Source organism: Neodiprion lecontei, chromosome 5, assembly GCF_021901455.1.
Source record: "Neodiprion lecontei isolate iyNeoLeco1 chromosome 5, iyNeoLeco1.1, whole genome shotgun sequence".
Classification (NCBI taxonomy): domain Eukaryota; kingdom Metazoa; phylum Arthropoda; class Insecta; order Hymenoptera; family Diprionidae; genus Neodiprion; species Neodiprion lecontei.
In genome coordinates, this window is record NC_060264.1 from 1457294 (window position 1) to 1471617 (window position 14324).

Sequence of the window (14324 nt, forward strand, 5' to 3'; positions counted from 1 at the left end):
CCGACGTCACGAGGGGCTGAGAGTACCCAGTCGTTCAATTCTCTTTTTCCTCGCCGAGTTTTAACTACCATTAGGCGTACACGTATACATACTTTACGTATCCCGTGTATGCTCAACTTCGCGAACTCCAATCCATCGTACACACGAGCATTCGGCACGATACAAGGTGAAAGTATGCGTGTAAGGTTCCTCGAGCTTTGACCGAATCGGTTATATTTTTTCTATTGTTTTTTTTTTTTTTTTTCTTTTCCGCGGTGAAAAAAAATTATAACAAACGAATGAATAAATGGAAAGAAAAGCAATTATGGAAAGCTCGCGCGTGGTAACGTGAGTTTAATTTGAACAAGGTGTAACGGCTACCTTGGCAGAGAGACACGCGAACGAGTCGGGTCAGTTACTAACTAATTTTGAGCGTGGGCGACTTTGCATATTTCCTCGGGTCTCTCGGTGCCCTGGGAATTATTGCAAAACGGTTGTGTTGGCAGCGGGTGGAAGGCATCCGTGCCCTTCCGCGTTTCTCTCCCTCCTTTATCCCCCTTTTCGTTCCCTCTGTGTAGGCAAAGGCTGCTGGAGGTAGGTCGTGTAATTACGTGAATACTTAACACCCTTGTCGGGCCTGGTCGCTTTGTTAGCTTCTGCACTGCCAGCTAAAACCAAATTATACATGTCTCTTTTGGCAAAAGCGACCTCCGCAACCCGTTTTCAAACCGGGGTTCTCTCTCCTGTAGATTCATCAATGCCCGCTTTTGACCGAGATACGTCAAGTTTCTGACGTGTGAAATTTTGGTAGTAATCAAATAATGGAAAGTTCGTGCGTCGTAATTGTAAAAATTTTTTTTTTTTTTTTACGGAAAACGAACCGTTTCTGTTCATTTATTTACACCAATTTTTTTTTGTAATTCACTCTTTTTATGTAATGCGAGGACGAAGTCAAGTCCAGTTTCTGAGGCGTGAAATTTTTGCTTCAATCAAATAATGGAAAGTCCGTGTGTCGTACTTGCAAAATTCTTTGCTAAAAAAATGAACAATTTCCGTTCATTTCTTTCTGCAAAAGTTTTTTTTTTTTTTCTCTTCAATCTATTCTCTTTACGTGAGGATGAAGTTTGTAACGTTATTTCAAAGACGCATGTTTGGGAGAAATTGTTACTTCGCACCGTTAGAATCGTCTGAAATTTGGTAAACCGTGACAGATAAAACATAATCACATATGTTTTGAAAATCCAACTTCTTGAAAGTCAACTCGGGAATTGTATAATAATGATTTTTTCCCTGATCTTTCATTACGTTAACGCTACTGACTTTAGCCTCGTCGCTTTATATATTGATTGTAGTCGTACGGTTGAGGGGCTGTTCGTTCACAGATCACGTCACAAAACGATTTCGAGTGGTTTTAAATTAACTTCAAACGGAACCCAAAATAGTTCCAAACGATTTCAAAGTAATTCCAAGAAGTTGCAAACGTTTTCTAGATGACGTCCACCGGGTTTTAAATAATTTTAAACGGTTTGAAACCGGTATTAAGGTGTTTCGAAAGGATTTGTAACTGATTTCAAGCGATTAAAAGCGGTTTCAAATTAATTTCAAACGATTTCTAACCGACATTCGCCAGTTGACGATGAATGATTCTAAACGGTTTTAAACTTGCTACAAGGTGTTTCAAATGATGTTTTATTGGTTTTAAGCGGTTTCAAAATGATTCCGAACCATTTGAAGCGGATTTCAAAAAGTTTTTAACGATTTCAAAGTGCCGCTAACAATAAAGCAATTTTCATCTAAGGTGGCTTGCGATTTCACCGAGTAAATACTCCCTCGCTTGCGATATACACGTTCAAATGGGTAAGTTGGAAAATCGATTTTTTTATGGATTTACCAAAATGATCGTGCAAGTAAGATACAATCCATACGTATCATCGAACGACGCATCTTATTCGATAGCGTATCGCAAATGGACGGCTTTACGAAAGTACATCAAAGTATCAAAAGCAATATCCTCTCTTCCTCTCTCTCTCTCTCTCACTCTCTCTTTCTCTCAAGGTTGCACGTGCAACCAGAGTCGACAAAGTCGTTATATCCTTTTGCGCGGGTGTGCAGCTGGCTTTGAAATGAATATTAGCGAATGAATTCCGCGTTCCTTCCGCACCACGCTGCTGCGGATGTTCGAATCGGTAAAACATCTCAACCGTCACAAGGGTCGCCTTCCTTTTGAAGTCCCTGACTAATTGCAATCAGGAGAGAAGGCAAGGAAGGAAGCCTTCCTTACCATCGTTTCAAGCCATCTCCTCATCCGGACAAGGAAGAAAGCTCACCTCGGATGCTCGAGACGCGACACACGGGGTGGTTCCGAAGGTGTTCTCGCCACCCTCCCATCCGCATTGTCCGCGCGTCGATATACTCGAGGACACTCGGCCCGAGGGGCGCAAGCTCTGCACACTATCCTCCCCGTGACCGAGTGTAAACATTTGGCCCGGAGCCGAAACGGCGCGACGGCTTACACCGGAAATCGTTCCGCGAAGGGGGAGACCTTGACCCCTTTCCTCTGGCTCGCCTTACCACCCCCCGCCCCTTGCATCCATCCAGCTTTTCGACGCCGCTTCGCATCGATTTCGGATTCGCTCCCACCTCGCTCCTTCCAACCCCCATGCCCGCAAGCTCTCCTCCCCTCTTCTCGCCCCACAGCTCGCAGCCCCTCGGGAACCCAAAACTCGCGTTCAAGGTACCCACGTATACAAACTTTTCTTTCTTTTTCGACTCCGTCTCCCTCTTTCCTTGCTTTGCTTCTGCTTTGTTTTTTTTTTTTCTTCCTCTTACCAAATTTCATTTATACGTGGAACGAGGCGCGTTTTCGTATTTCTTGTTAATTAGCCGGAGGTTTGAGATAAACTCAATTATCGATGTCTCGGTATACTCGATTCGACAATTTATAACGACGCTGGTTAGAATTCGTTTTGAATTCATGACGGAAAAACAGAAATTTACCGTAGGCACTGATTTAAAAACTTTGTAGCATTTTATCTTCTTATGGTCTGTTGAATAATTAAAATTTTTTTGTTCGTTTTCAATTGATATTCGTTGAGAAAAAAAATTCTGCATACCGTTTATTGCAAGTCAGTTGATATCGCATCACAGAATTTTAGGCGCTCGTTTCTTCCGTAGCAGCTGAAATCTTTTCGAAATCTGACAATCGTCTTTATACGTGCAAGTAAGTCTTGTCTAGATGATGGAATAGAATGAATTCAACGATTTGAAATGATCGGAAAATGGATCAAACCATGTTTAATCAAATCCGGTTGATGGTGAATTCGAAAGAGAGAAAGAGAGAGAAAGAGAGAGAGAGAGTCTCTACGGTGAATATGATGGTATAGCGACTATGTCACAAATGACGCTCGGATTTTCCACCTAGCCTCGCTTCATTCATCTGTAATACCTCGCCGCGCTTTGCTTTCTCTCTTTCCTTCTCTCTCTCTCTCTCTCTCCCTCCCCCCTTTCTCTCTATCTCTCGTTCATTCACGACCAGGGTAATCTGTGCGTCCATGCGGACGTACGAACGAACAGGAGAAACAACGCGGACGTGAATGCGTGGATCGTGACGTGACGGCTATTTTCGACCCCTCGGTGCGCCGCAAGCTCTGGCGGAATAGCAAAGACGTCTCCACGTTCCGGCCTATTTTGGACGATGATCGCCCAATCGATTGTACCGTGGCCTCTCTCTCACTCACTCACTCCACTTTTCTTCTTCTCTTCACGCGACGTAAAGCGTGTGTCGTATTTTTACTCAGTATCACAGTGTAAGGAATCTCGAATACAGGAGACGGAAGTTAAAACTCCTCAACAAGTAGCGAGGATCTTCTTTTCGCTCCCGATCCTTGTCCTCTGTACTCGCCGTGACTTTTTCACCTCGACTTCGTTGAGCGGCGGCTGCGTTTATACTTATAAACTGGCAATCGTGTAATATATATACATATATATAAAAACCGGAAGCGCTTGTCTCCCGAGGATCTTTTTCCTTTTCGCAGGGTACCACCTCCCTCCTCTTTGTTGTCGAATGATACCCGACAGTTATCTCACTCGTTCTTTCGCGTGCAGCGATAAGCTTTTCTCCCAATTTTCTTCGGCACGTCAATATCCGCTCCTCCGTGAAAACGAAAGATAACGAAATCATAGCTACGCGCGTTTTGCCTTGAAAAAAAAAAAACCAATAAATAAATATATATATATATATATATATATATATATATATATATATATATACAAATATACACACACACATCGTGACTGACAGCTCGCGGGAAATAGTCCTGCCAAACTGTCAACTCGAGTGAAAGTTGTCGCGAACAACGCGCGAATAAGAACACAGGGAAGAAAATATCGTACATCGTTCAGGAAATTTCCCCTCATCTTTTAGCAAGTATTATTGTCACGCCTTTTGGTAATTTTCTCGTCTGCTGCTCGCTCACACGCACACACACACACACACACACGCATAAACACACGTACGTACAATACTTCGCCCCCATTCACCGTAATAACGTGCCTTACACTTACCGGCCTGTATATGATACCTCTTTGAAAAAATTTGACACTTTCACTTTCTTCGGAGCCTGTACAGGTGTATTACTCCTGGGAGGTTTTCAAACAACTCGGGGGAATATACGTTGTAGCTAGGCTTTTCAACGAAAGGCTGCCGTTGTTACACACACTCCATGTCAAATTTCATACGAGAAACATACGCTTTATACATACATGTATACGTATAAACGCGTGAGGAGGCACGCTTTTCAACACTTTACTGTAAAATTGCAACGTATCCACGCGACGCTTATTTTCTCTTGCCTGAATTCTTTTCTTACTCGCATAGGTACGCGTATGCATGTACGTATGTATACCTACTCGAATGAGAAACTCGACGATATCCAGTATTTCTGTATCGCAAACCTAGCTCCTTCTTTCTAACAATCACAATACTTGTACGTACATCGTATGATAAGAAAAAGAGATCAAGACGCGGTCGAAAATACTGCGAAGAAAAGTGGTAGGTACAAATGGATTAAAAAAAATTTGTCACGCTTGAGGAAATACCGAGATTTATATTGTATAATGTTACGGGTTATTCTGTTATATTGTTTTGACGAGTTTATAACAGGGTGTATAAATTGAAGAGGTTGAAGTTTCAATGGCAACGTTAACGTAACGAAATATTGAAGGGATAATCGCTACTTTGAAACTCTATAGAAAATACTTAACTTTCAGGCAGTTTAGTTTAGTTCGCGTAAGTACGTTAACGATGAATCGCGGCTTATCGAATTATTACAGGAAATTTCAAAGTTGGGGAGATGATGACGATTTTTTTTTTTTTATTTTGCAAAATGACGCATCGTTACATCGTGTAGGTGGATACGTTCGATGGAAACTAACCGATTCAACTTCACAGTCGAGAAATCCCCGACGAGATTGACGTCGGTAATTTACGACCGATGCGAAAACAATGTAAAATGAATAAATAAACAGTCGTTATTTTGCAATTCTTTGATGTGTTTTTGAAAGATTTGACTTCGCAGAGTACGATTATACGTCGATGATCTGTTGCACGGTTTGTTATTCTATTGAAAATGTCCTGTCAAGTTTCCGAATGACGAGTTTATCCGACATCCGACGTGATATAAACGAAGTTTCATCCTGAGCTTGAAATTTTGAGAAAATTGATGTGAAAAATGGCGATATCCCAAAGCTTAAACGTTATCAGGGTGGCCACACACCTGGAAATATCAGGAAATTTAAAAGAGGTGATGGAAAAAACTGAAATTATCAGTTTTCTATCACGGGAATTAGAAATGATTTTTTGAACTGACTTTTTTGTACGTTATATTTCTTTTCAATTCGAATTGAATTTGAATCGAATATGGAGTTGATAAACTAATGGATTTAGGTCTTAGGCCTTGGAAAATCTGGAAATGTCAAAAGCCTTATTTGTCTAAAAAAGTAGAGTAAACCTCAAAAACTGATTTTGCGTTGCAATTAGCAAAAAAGGATCGACGATAGCGCAAAATGATTAGGCGTAGCTCGTTTTTCGTAATTCCAACGATATTCGAACAGTTTTTTCAACGATACCTGTTTTACTGAATTTGTCCAAGTTACTTCAACAAATGAAATTCTTCTCAGTGCACCCTGATTAATGTGTAAACAACAAATCACCAATAGGCAGCCTCATATTTCTAACAAATTTACTGGAAAAAGTAAAAAATCCTACTTTCAGACTGGAATACCTGCAAAAGGTCCAGAGAATTTTCAGACTCCTTAAACATCACGAAGCTCGTTTAATTTTCACAGCGGTCTGAAAATTGTTGAACAAGGTTACAGGTACGCGGTGTTGTCAAAAATTCACGGTCGAATATCGGCAAGCTGCAGAGAGGGGTTTCCGGTGTCGGAGAAAAGTGGTTTGTCAAGGCGTCAAAGTGGTCACAAGATCCTGAGGGGGGGGGGATGAAAATCGGCGAAGCGATCGTCGTCGGGAGGGTGGCGCGATTTCCTCGGCAAACTCTCGGATATCTCGAGCGTGACCCTGGCACTTGATCCTCCGACGCTCGGCGCCCTTCGCGTTGGGTATCCTGGTCCTCTGACCGTGAACGTTGGCGCCGCGCCGATGTGGCGAGAATAGGATGAGGAGAGGTAGGAGGAGGGAGGAGGGAATATTTCCCCGGTAACGATCGCCCACCGGGTTTTACCCCCCATTCTCCGGTGCCTCGCCCGGGGTGCCGTCGAAACAAACCCCCGCCCATGCCAGCCGAACGCCCACGCGTCTTCGCCCGCGTATCCCGATCCAGTTTCGGGTTCCCGCTCGCGCGCCCTCGGGAACACCGCGAAGGACTAGGCGCCTGCGCATCCCTTGGTCCAAGGTGATTTCCAGCCTTCGGGATTCGTTCAACCATCCTCCCCGGACTCTGGACCAGCAGTCGTCGTCAGTCTTAAACCGCGACGCGATCGAGGTGCTGCGGCTGTTGCCTCGATCTCGTTTGCGGGGATCGAATAATAACGTGTTTGTTTCCTTGTCGGGATATATATATTCTCGATCCTTTCGCTATTTTTACATGATCGTACCATCGCAGTAACGTCCTTGTCCTCGGAGAACGGATCGTACTGCTGTACCTAATCCTCATCCTCGAGGACGGTGCAACTGGTGATCGAGGTTAAGCGTTTTCCGTTATCCGTCCAGAGAATTCATCAAAATTCTTACGCGTATAGATCTCTCGGTGTAGTCGTGGTTTGACGTGTTTTCTTTGGCACTTGGTACATACTTGGACGCTTTGATATCTTCTTGACCTCGGTGACGTGGTCACGTAGTGTGGAGTAATATGGGTATATTGGAACACTAGGTCAATCAAGCACCTACGTCAGTTCGGTATGTGAGAAACGACGTACTTCGTTGACCTACGGTTCCCAGTACCGGTTACTCCGTTGTGTCGTATTATACCCACGCAAACGAGCTGTGTCGATGAAACATGACGTACTCATTGATAGGAACCGATGCTGCGGAACTGAGTGTCGTTGAGGGAAGAATTAACGTTGTACGATAGAAGATTGGAGGAAATTGGTTGGATGATAAGAGAATGAAAGAGAAGAAATAAATACTACCGTTGCAAGTGTAGCGTAGCGTCTGTTCTTGCACCCTCGATTCGCTGTGATAAATTTCATTGTAGAACGATAACTTTCACCAACGCCTCTGTCCAAAGCAATCGGTGGTTCTTCGATCGGGTTGGAGAGATCGTTGCGGTTGTCGAACTTTGATTCGTTCGGTTGGAAAAGTAGAGAGGACAAAATAGAAACAAGTCGAAATATGAGCGGCGTGGGATTTTTGGCCGCTGTGAAAACATTTGCGCCTGGTGGCTGCCGGCGAAGACGATGCGAAAAGCAGCAGAATCAGCGATTGGAGCTTCCGGGTTACGGTTTGCAGTGCGGAATGCAACCGGATGTCGTTCCCTGCTGGGACGCGGCACCGCCGATAACACCACCGGCGGCTTTTCTTCCGCCCGGATACAAGAAGGGCTTCCCAGGTGAGAGAGAATGAGAAGAGAGGCACGGAAATTCTCGCCCCCTTGTATGTCGGTTCATCCTTTCGATTCTCTCAGGCCGAATGAACAGCAAGCATGCCGCTTCGTTGCAGTCTAATTCATCGTCTTCGTCATCATCGAGTTCGATGCCTGCTGCCTGTTGCCAGTACCTACTTACACAATCATCGTCATCATCGTCATCATCGTCATCGTCATCGTCATCGTCATCTCACTGCTGGCTGGCCTTAGCGCACATTAACGAGATTGAAGTTGGTAAACGTTACTTCCGCAACGTTGGTACTTAAATCTGAAATTCAGCTCATAGTTTGAAAAACAAGATCTTTGAAAGTCGTTCCAATGTTGAAACGACGATTTGTTTCACGATCATTCGTTACCGTTAACCTTACTAACTTCAACGCGGTGCACAATTCTCATCGTATGTTTGCCGGAGGAGCTTTTTCACCCTCAATTATCAACCAAACCACCCATCCGTCCAACCGCAGGGTTTAACCGATTATAATTGAGGCGACCGCCGGCGTATGACGGGTATTATTAATCAACCCCGGTTGTTCCTTGGTGGCGGTTTTCCCACCTTCGAAACACGGAGTTCACCCGGTGCTGTTGACCTCGGTGATGTCGCGCCGTCGCCGCCCGCAACCAAGTTCAAGTTCGCGTCAAGTTATACGTTATACCTGCTACACGCAATCGAGCTTGCAAGCCGCAAGCTTCACCTACGGACGGGAATAGAATGATTTTCGCTCTCAAGTCCGCGTCGACAAACTCCCGTAATATTTATTTGACCGCAGATATTTTTACGCGGTTTTTTTTTTTTTTTTTTTATTCTTTTAATTTCACATCGCTACACGATCGTTAATCGACGAGGAGGAAATTTGTCATAGCAGGTTGATATTTTACGTAACTTTAATATCTTTGTCTAATCTAATTGTGGCAAATCGCCACGTGGTTGTATGTATATGTATATATTATTTTTTCTTTCTTCTTTTTTTTTTTTTTTTTAACCTTCCTTTACTCAAAATCCATCGTGTAACGTGTCCACATTATTCAAACGTCTGTAATGAATTTTTCACGGTTACTACTTTACGCCCGATATCCTCGGCGTCGTTTTTCTTCTTCGCGATTCGATTTCTGTCATCTCGAAATAGGTTTTACACGCCTCGCCAATAATCGTTGAAGAATATATTCTCGAATTTTTTTGAGAACCTTGAAAAATAAGGGGTGTGATACACGCGACTACCGTAAATTGGCTACAGTTTTATTAATCCCTTGCAAAAAAAAAAAAACAAAAAAAAAATTGTCAGAATAATTTACCGGCATTCCAACCTAGGACCTCATTACGTGAATTAATAATAACACGTTTCTAAATATCCGAAACATTTCCAACTGCAACTTGGCTGCAGAACGCTAACTGTACTGTATATATATATATTATTACGTAACGTTGCGGTATTTTAACATTGCCAAAAATTCTAGGTAATGCATTCGTGTCGCTTATTTACACTTAAATAAAAAGATTGCTTCAAAATTTTGCTTACTCTGTAATATCTGTAATATTGAGGGCGAGGGGGGGTGGTTAAGATTGTAAAAAACTTGATTCGTTATTTTTCATCCCTCTGTATAGGTATACGCATTATCGCGCGATCATCGTGTGAAAAACGGCCATCTATTGACGATGTATCGACCATCCTTGATCATCGGGAAAATGGTTCGACAGGCTTTCGTCGTATACGGATACGATCGTAGAGAGAAAATAGATATAATAACTCAGGCGTTGCGTTGATTCAGCTGTATTCAATCCCCGTTTAGCCTTGGCAGAACTGATTTTCACCTCACAGTCGTCGCGAAACGGCGACAAGTTTTTGCACGGTTATTCGGTGAAATCGCGAATTCGACCGAACGTCTCCGCGATACGAAGCAACGGTCATTCTTGTCTCAACTTCCTTCGATACTCGAACGCTTTTGCTTCCCCAGACATAACTCGAGATGTAAGGAAGTTAACTATAGTCAATTTTCGTTTATTTTTTCTTCCCACCTTGTATTGTTGGAAAAAAACTGAAAAGAAAGAAAGAAAGAAAGAAAGAAAAATCACTTCACCTTTCATTTTCTTACTTTCTTCTTTCCGTGTCTTTATTTTCCTCGACGGTAGTAAATCCTACGTTTTTTTTTCTTTTTTTTTTCTTTTCGCTTTACCCCAATTCCCCGGCGACGGACCGTTGCAGACGCATAAATTTATCCGCGTGGACAACTCGAGTTATACATATTGTGTGTGTGTATATATGTATGTATAGTTCAAAAGTATAAAGTACAAGTTTAATGTACGTATAAAAAGATAGAAAAAAAAAAGATTCCCAACTTTTCCAAGATTTGATGATCCGTATCGCAATATAATACGCAATATATATATATATAAATATATATCTTTGTGGTTGCGACGAACTGGGACAGAGATTTAGGGGATAATAAAAGTGTGCTGATCGAGATGTGTGCGCGAAGTATCCAACAAGTCAATTTTGCGTTGTGTTTCGTCGTGCGAGAGGCGCCAGAAAATAAGGATGAGGATGTCGCGAAAACGGCCGGATGTTCACCCGCCGATTTATAATCCTTAATACCAAAGTCATCGGGCGTGTAGGAATTCGGGGGGGGTGAGAAAAAAAATAATTCTGGTATTCGCGCGAGTCGAAAGATTAATAACTTTCGCGTTGTATGTTTTGTGTAAAAAGTATGTATGCGTTACACACACAAACAGCGTGCATGCATGGGGCCGGTGAAAATTTATATAAACACGAAAACCTCGGTGGAAGAAATTTTCATTGATGAATCACGACGATCTTGTGGCGCCAGCCACTAACTTGTATACACACGTATATGTTGTAAATGTGCCCTCTTTGGATTATTTGTATTGTAAGCGGCGTGTGTGTGAAAAGAAAATACGTAGAGAGAACATTTTTTATTTTTCCGCTTCTTGGTACAATTTCGATACTGTTAAATTACACGACGATTCCACTTATTTTTCGCGGAGCAGTCTCGATGTAATTTATACATCGACATTCGTTTCGTCTCGTCGTTTGTAATTTACGCGCAACTTTTTCATTTCCTAGAAATTTGTTTTTTTTTTTTTTTTTTATTTTATACCGTACCACACTTCGTCATTTGTTTCCTTCATTATATTATTTCTTGACGAAAAAATATGATCGTTAAGTAAATTAGGCGTTTCTCGGTTGTGAGTCGAAATTTGCTCGGTATGCTTGACGGTCGTTTTCTTTTTTTTTTTCTTACTTTCCTTTTTTAAATCTTTTTATTAAATTTCCCCCTTTCCATTATTGCATTCCGCTTTCACCTAACGAACCTTTGTGACCGCAGCTCTCTCGCCGAATTTCGTACACGAGGTGAAAACACATTTTACATGTAATTTTATACCACGACAACGGATGTGTTGTTGCACGTATGTGTAAACGATCGTTAAATCGAATCAGCATGCATCGGAGTGAAATTTTAATAGTACGAGGGTTATTTTGACGCCCAATTTTTATTCCAAATAATAATAGTAAATAATTATATATTCTTCACCCTTTAACGCGAATATAAATCGTTGCTGTACGAACAAAGATAGTTACATCAAAATATACAGATCAATTATAATTGTGCGAAACGTCATTTTTTTTTTTTGTTTTTTTTTCATGCACTTTCGAGTCTTGGCACACGTCGAAAAACGTCGAAAAGCGCTTGAATCAATTATATCCGCCTACGTATAAAAAGTTACGGAAATCATTTACTCGTGAAATCGTGTCGCTAATCCATTGTTACATTTCGAAACTTTGAGATCGTTATTAAAGGTCTCTTTTGGCGACCCTCGGTTAGGTCACAAAGCGAAAATCCCTGCTCCGTTCCGCTTCCGACAATCGTTTCTTCTTTTCTCCTTTCCATTTCAGCCCTTTCACGTACTTTTCCCTCCGATTCTTTATATCCGCCTATACACACACACACATATATATATGTATATGTACGTGGATGTATGTGTGAAGAAGGTATGCCAAATATTCTTTGCCCGCGGGCTGGTGAAAAACCTGAGCTTCCGGAATTGGGTCAGGGTCGTTTTTATTACGCCTTGAGCGGATCGTTTTTCCTGTTTATTTTCCCTTCTTCGCTCGCCGTTCGTCTTTTTGCGCTTCTCTATACTCGTATATCGGGGAATGTTTGATTGTCCGTATTTCCGAAGCGCGTTTGTCAATGCGAAGCTTTGCGGACGACTTGTAAAGGGGTATGTAAAAAAGGAAAGTATGTAAAAATGATTTTCAAAGAACACGTGCTGCCGATCGGATTTCAAACACAATTTGTCGGTGTATCGTGTTTACGGAAAATTCGGAATTCGCGACTGAAGACAAAACACGTTCGATCGTACAACCTGTCATTTTTAAATATACTCGTATTCCCTTACAACCGAATCGACCGTAGTGTCGAAATACTGTAATAAAAGTGTGCCCAATGAAAGGGTTGAATTTCACTATCTCGGGTGCGATGTGAAAGCTATTTTTCACACGCGTGTTTTGGCTCCCGAACGATCCTTTATACTTGGGAATACACGTGTCATATTTTCAATTTGTAAACAGAGGCGTGGATGGATTTATTATACATATTCCGATGGGAAATCGGACCCTTAATTGGTATTATAGGAGTGAGGTATGAAATTCTGAATTTGAAAAGTTCTGAAAGTTCCGAATCTGAAATTATTTCGTAGAACTTGGTGTGAACTTGAAGTAAAGTTCCGAAAGCGCGAAACCGAGGAGACTTAAAAATTTCAAACATCGAAATTCCGAGTGATCGAAGATTTTCAGTTCTGTGAATTTCTGGCTTCGTGAAATTTGATCCACCACTTTGATCTTTCTTTGCTTTGGAATTTCGACATTCTTACGTTCGGGATTCCGGTAATTTTCACGATCGGTTTTTCTCATTTTCTTTGACTTATTCGTCGAGCGAAATACGCCGTGCGAGTATATTTTATTTTTCGGAATTTCGCTCCATCGAAACTTTACTTTTTGGAACTTTTCTCTGTCCCAACCTGAGTTCTCGGAATCTTTCATTTCTGAACATCGAGTCGTCAAGTTTTTGACCGTTCGAAACTTGGTTGTTTCTTCAATGTTTGACTTTTTTCGCCTCAAGTTTCGCCAGCAAATAATTCGGAATCGGGCGCTTGCGGATCTTGTCAAATTCGGAACTTCAACTTGCACGTACCTACACCAATATATCGAAGAAACGACAAGTATTTATATCTGCCCGAGGAATATTCTTCAATTTTCTCTTCTCCAGCTCCTCCGTATCAACTTTTTTCCACATAGTAATTCTTCTCCGTCGCTCACTTGTTACATACACACCTGTACACGTGATACATTATATACGTGACATAATCCAAGATGACTGCGCGTTATGATTGAACGTATATCGAATCTCGATGCTGGTCCCCGACGTCTCCGAGCCGCAACTTTATCTCTATTCTTCTCTAATCCATAGCTTCGCAATAACCGAGCGTTATCCTCGGTTTATTTCAATCCTCGATAGCGTTTTCCAGACGACGAGACGACGAGACGTCGGACGATGTTCATCCTTGGATAAAATTGGGCAAATCGAATCGTCGACTCGCAAGCCCTTTGCGAATTTAAGATAAATCTTTATATACTCTGCTATATGTGTGTGTGTGTGTGTATGGGGCATTCCATGTCAAATTTACCCCTTTTTCCCTCACCATTTTTATACGCTTCTACCATATAAAAAAGGCACTCCTGAATTTTTTCAAATTTTTTTTCAAACGAAAGACTCGATTCTTGAGAGTTTTTGAAGATTTTTTTGCAACGTTGCGAGATGGCGTTTCGTTTGTTGAAAATGTTTAAAGTGTTCAAAAAAAAAAATAGAAGAAAAAATCGGCCCATCATCGGCCACGTGTCGGTATGATCGGAATGAGAAACTAGATTTTTCAGAATTTTTTCAGATTTTTAAAAAAGACCGTTTTCGAAATGGGTTTGAATAATATTCAAAAAAAAGGTTAGGGAAAAAAATTTGATAAAATTCAGGAGAGCCTTTTTTAGATGGTAGAGTCGTATGAAAAATCGCGGAACGAATCAAAAGTGGTTAGGGAAAAAAGGGGTAAATTTGACACGGAATTCCCTGTATGTACACCTACGCGGCGGTATATTTCCTTTTTTCGCACGATCATCGTGCCGAAAAGGCGCTTCTGGAATAAAAGATGAGAAGGCAACTACATTCGCCGCGTCC

At 41.7% G+C, this 14324-nt stretch overlaps 1 protein-coding gene across 8 annotated transcripts in view; it reads left to right on the top strand.

Annotated features, from left to right (window-relative positions):
* The window catches only part of LOC107217655 (phosphatase and actin regulator 1), a 153848-nt gene that overhangs the window by 121617 nt on the left and 17907 nt on the right, over positions 1-14324 (top strand). The gene's annotated exons all lie outside the window — the stretch shown is intronic.